This window comes from Mustela putorius, unplaced genomic scaffold (assembly GCF_011764305.1).
Source record: "Mustela putorius furo isolate JIRA1106 unplaced genomic scaffold, ASM1176430v1.1 tig00003834_pilon_pilon_pilon, whole genome shotgun sequence".
Lineage (NCBI taxonomy): Eukaryota > Metazoa > Chordata > Mammalia > Carnivora > Mustelidae > Mustela > Mustela putorius.
Window position 1 is genome coordinate 83,644,461 of NW_025421987.1, and position 5,477 is coordinate 83,649,937.

Below are 5,477 nucleotides of genomic sequence, written 5' to 3' on the forward strand. Positions count from 1 at the left end.
TACAAAGAAGGGAGCACTTGGTAGATTCAATGACAAATTGGTCTTGGTATGTGGCGCAAGCAGGGAGTAGACCATATTGTGGCCTGTTTCACTTCCTCTTGATCTTCTGATTCCATTTGCTATTGTGGCTGTGGTGACAGTTACACGGCAAAGGGGTGAAGAGTTCCAATACTGACCACATCTTGCTTCAAGCATATCTTCTGGCTTGCCATGTTGTTTCTCTGATACTGAAGGAGTCGGAGTTTACTGGACATGGATGCTTGCACAGCCCAGGTGCTGGGGAGTTAACCTTCCTGAGACAACCTTCAACCAACAGGAAATGGGAGCCAATGGACAAATGTTTCCAGTTGCTGATTCCTGGGATCATTTCCCAAGTAAACTACCTAAAATGCAAATTCTTCTCTCGGACTCTGCTCTCTCGGGTAACTCAGGCTAAGAAAGAAATCAGTGAAAGTCAACAAAGCTCTTGCAAATAAAATAGAAAATGCCTCAGAATAACAATAAAAGCTTTTATTCTACAAATACACCAGTTTCAAGGCCAACAGAAAATACCAGTTTTGACTCACTCTAGGCAATTCCTCCTTTTACCATAAACCAAGTTAAGACAGACAGACTCCTTTGCAAATTCTTCCTCAGTGAAATTAATACTAAAGAGAAATTATAGAAAAGAGAACAGATTTGTGTTTGTTTTCTATTGCTCCTGCAAATTACCAAAAACTTACTGCATTAAAACAATACAAATATATTATCTTACAGTTCTATAGGTTGAAAGTTCAACACATTTCACTGGGTTAAAATCAAGGTGTGAGCAGAACTGAATTCTTTTCTGTAGTGTCTAGGGAAGAACATATTTCTTAGCATTTTCCACATTCTAAAGACTTCTCACATTCCTTAACTCACAGTCCCCTTCCTCCATCTTCAAGGCCAACAATGACATGTTGATTTCTTTTTATATCACATTACTCTGACCACCACTTCAGTGTGCCTTTTCTACTTTGAAAGACCTTTGTGGTTATACTGGGTCTACCCAGATATTGCAGGATAACCTTCCTGAGGTAAAACCACAAATTAACAATCTTAATTCTATCTGCACCCTTAATTCCCCTTTGTTGTATGATGTAATTTATTTATAGGTTCCAGGGATTAGAATATGGACATCCTTGGAAGTAAAGTGGAGAGCATTATCCTGCCTACTTCAATATTAAAGAAAAAGAGAGTTTATACATTTTCTTCTAAGTCCACCTTCATATTTATTTGAGACCTAAACTTTCACTTAACTTAATACAACTTTAATTTCTTGGTTATAATTACATTGATTTATAACATTTGATTACATGGAGCTGGTGAGTCCATTTTCATTTTAAAGATGAACAGAATGGGGCATGGAAAGAAAAGAAAAGACAAAAATAAATGTAAGAAAGGGAAAGGGAGGGGAAAAGAAAGAAGGAAAGAAGAAAGAAGTCGACAATCTGCTTTGATTTCATTTTTACTCATGGAAAGTATGCTTAGCTACTCAACCAAATGAGGCCATGGGGTTGGTGTGATGGTTAATTTTATGTGTCAAACTGACTTGGGCTAAGGGATGGTAGCCAGATAGCTGATAAAACATTATTTTTGAGTTTGTCTGTGAGGGTGTTTCTGGAAGAGATTAGCATTTGATTCAGCAAACTGAAATCTGAGTAAGGAGATTTGCTCTCACCAATGTAGGAAGATATCCAATCTACTGGGGCCTAGATGGAACAAAAAGGCAAAAGGCAAATTCTTTCTCTCTTCTCAGGCTGGAACATGGGAACTCCTGGGTCTCAGGCCTTTGGACTCTAACAGGAAGTACAGTACCAGCTTTCCTGTTTCTCCAGCTTGCAGATTGTAGATTGTGGGACTTTTTGGCTTCCATAATCACACAAGCCAAATCTTATAAGAGAACTCCTCTTGCGTATATCTCTATAGCTACTAACAGTTCTGTTTCTCTGAAGAACCCTGACTAATATAATTGAAAAATAGTGTCTGAGAAAGATGAAGCTGACTCCTTGAAGTTAGTAATCTCCTTCACAAAGTTCTGATAAGAGATTTTAGTCATCACATCTAGTCAAAAATCTAGTGAAGTATGAACTTTCACTGCATTCTTTGTTAATTATAATCTAAATTATTTGCACATTGTAGGGTTTTCCAGTTCAAATTTTCTTAAACAACTCATATTCTTCTTATTCCTGATAATAGGGACAATACTAAAGAGTCAATGGCAGACCAAAACATCCTTTGGAAAAACAAATGGGCGTTAACAGATAAAATGTATCTTACAAGCATCTTCAGTAATTATCATTCATTGTTCTTACATGAATTGTTCATATTTCATAACCTCCTAAATCTGATCTGTAAGATTAAATGTGATGAAATGTTTCAATTGACAACATGTAATATTTTATTTTACTATTGATCTCAATCCATGTGATTAAGGTTAATTCTGCAAGACATACTTCTTTTGAACTAGTAAATCCAACAAAAGTGATAAAGAAATGGCAGAGAGGTGACATCCTGAATATGCATTTGGCACTTCAAAACAAATGGATTGTCAAAAAGTTATTTGAGATTAGTTGAGCATGAGTAGGTATTTATTGCTTTCTTCTTGGCCAGAAAATTGTTAGAGAAGTAAAGCTAATGGTAAAAATATTTCCTTGTGTAAAGCATAATCATCTTTTCTTGAGCAGATTGGTTTTAAAATATCCTAGTGCTTTTAGATATTGTGTATTTTTGATTATGCTAATATCAGTTTACTTCAGAAAGCCAGTAATATGAATTATGATGTATTTAGTACAAAGGATTAAAGAGAAAACTGGAACCAGAAAAGTGGCTCAGGAAAGGAAGTCAATGTTTATGCCATTCCCTACCTAATTGCATACTTGAATTCCTTTTTTTCTTAAAAATTTATTTATTTATTTGAGAGAGACAGCAGGGGGAGGGGAGGGGCAAAGGGAGAGAGAGAATCCCCAAGCCGACTCCCTGCGGTGCATGGAGACTGATGCAGGGTTCAATCATAGGACCTTAGATCATAAACTAAGTCAAAATCAAGAGTCCAATGTTTAACTAACGCTTACCCAACTGAACCACCCAGGCTTCCCTGAATTCTTTTTGAGACTAAATTTCTACTCCTGAGGGCATCTATTGCTAGGAAAGCCTTCCCTCTGCCTAGCTCTCAAATTATTTCCTTTTTGATTGTCCTGGTCTATATTGGCAAATATATCTAATGATGTTCAAAAATATTAAGGCAAAATAGTTAGGAGACAGATTTACAGTTGATCAAACTTATGAATGTGAGTTGAGGGAGACTTCCTATAAGAAAGAGTATTTAAATCCAGTAATTTGTGGGGTTTTCTTTTTGTGATTTGGGAGTCAGGAAGGTCACTGTTGGGAACTATACCTGTCCATTATATAAGTGGTCTTGAGAGCCTATATTCAGACAGAGGCAGAGAGAGAAGCAGGCTCCCTGCTGAGCAAGGAGCCTGATGCGGGACTCGATCCCAGGACTCTGGGATCATGACCTGAGCCAAAGGCAGCGGCTTAACAGACTGAGCCACCCAGGCATCCCACACATTAATTTTTGATGTAGTGTTCCAAGATTCATTGTTTGTGTATAACACCCAGTGCTCCATGCAATCTGTGCCCTCCTTAATACCCATCACTGGGCTAACCTTTCCCCTTACCCCCTCCCGGCCCTGCCTCTGAAACCTTCACTTTGTTTCCTGGAGTTCATAGTCTCTCATGGTTCTCCTCCCCCTCTGATTTCCCTTCATTCTTCCATTCCTTCTCCTGATATCCTCTATGTTATTCCTTATGTTCCACAAGTAAGTGAAACCATATGATAATTAACTTTCTCTACTTGAATTATTTCACTCAGCATTACTCATCCAGTCCCATCCATGTTGATACAAAAGTTGGATATTTATCTTTTCTGATGGCTGTGTAATATTCCATTGTACACATGGACCACAGTAACCCTTGAAGGAAAAATATTTAGGGCACAAGTTAGGACACCGTAATGAGGAAATTTATTTTAGCATCTGTATAGTGCTCTGGCAACAGAATTCTCTGATATCTATAATCTCATTTGACTTTCACAAACTCCTTATGAACTTGGTATTGCTAGGGAGTCACCTCGGTCTGTATTGACAGAGAAAGAAACTGAACTCAAGAACTCCTAGTATCACCAAGTATGTTTGCATTTGAACAGGAAACCGTGTTTTTTCCAACTCACCAGGTAACTCCTCCAAGAACTCTTTAGCTAACGACACAATAGGAATTGAAAATGTAGATGCACCTTAAAAAGGCTTAGAAAAAAATTCATGTATAATAAACCTCTAATGGGTTATAATGTGTTGTTTTGTGTGTAGCTTTTAGTTCCCCCTTTAAGATAAAAATAATTTCCTTTATGAGATACTTGTCATATTATATAGCTTCATCTGGTAAAAACCTCTATAGTCACCATATTATATGTAGAGTAAGTTGTAGAAGGCGAGTTCTTTAAACATAAGTGACATGTACACATTCTTTGGTGATGAAAAAGGAAATTCTACTACTGTGTATTCTTGGTTTACTTACTCTAATTAACCACAACTTATTACTAATGCAAACATGAAACATCTGAATACCAATACTGACATCTATCATAACATCTGCATTATAGACAGGAGTGTCTCTGTATGTAAATATTTAATATAACTATCTTTGTGTATTTCCATTTCTATTAGAATGATCAGATTAGGAGGAAGGCTGATTTCCATTTCCAAACATTCCAAAAATATTTGTGCATTATGACTGGTGTCCTTTTGTGGTCTTGAGAGTTTTCAATTCAGAGTATTAGTCAAAACAGGAAAAAATAAGCCTGGCTCTCTAGGACTGATAACAATAAATTTTATCTTCTAAGTGTCTGTCATGTACCAGGTACATTCATGAGTTACTTCATTTAATTCTTACCTCCCAAAACAAATGCTGTAAGTAAGTGTTATTATTCCATTTTACAGATGAGAAATATAAGATCTAGAGAACACACATAATGTGCCCAAGAATATATAGCTTAATAACGGTGAAGTTAGCATCTGACCAAGTCCAGTAACTCAAAATTCTTAGACCACTCATTTAAGTGACAAAGGATGTTATCACTTCAACAATTATTATATAAGATTTAATAAGAAAGAGTTTTATTTATCATAATATTAAAATACCATTTCTATAACAAACCCAGTTACACTGAATTTCTCCTCAAGTATCTCTCACACACATTGAAACTACCCAATCTTCTTAAAAGATAACCTGTTCTGTCAATATTTTGCTTAAATGATAAAACACAAAAGAACTTTCAAACATTGTATTCAAAACTGTATAACAGTAGGCAAGAAATATTTTGGCACACGTATATTATACACAATATTGGCAGATAACATTAAACTGCATCTTGTAGTGAATCACACAGATATTAAACAGGA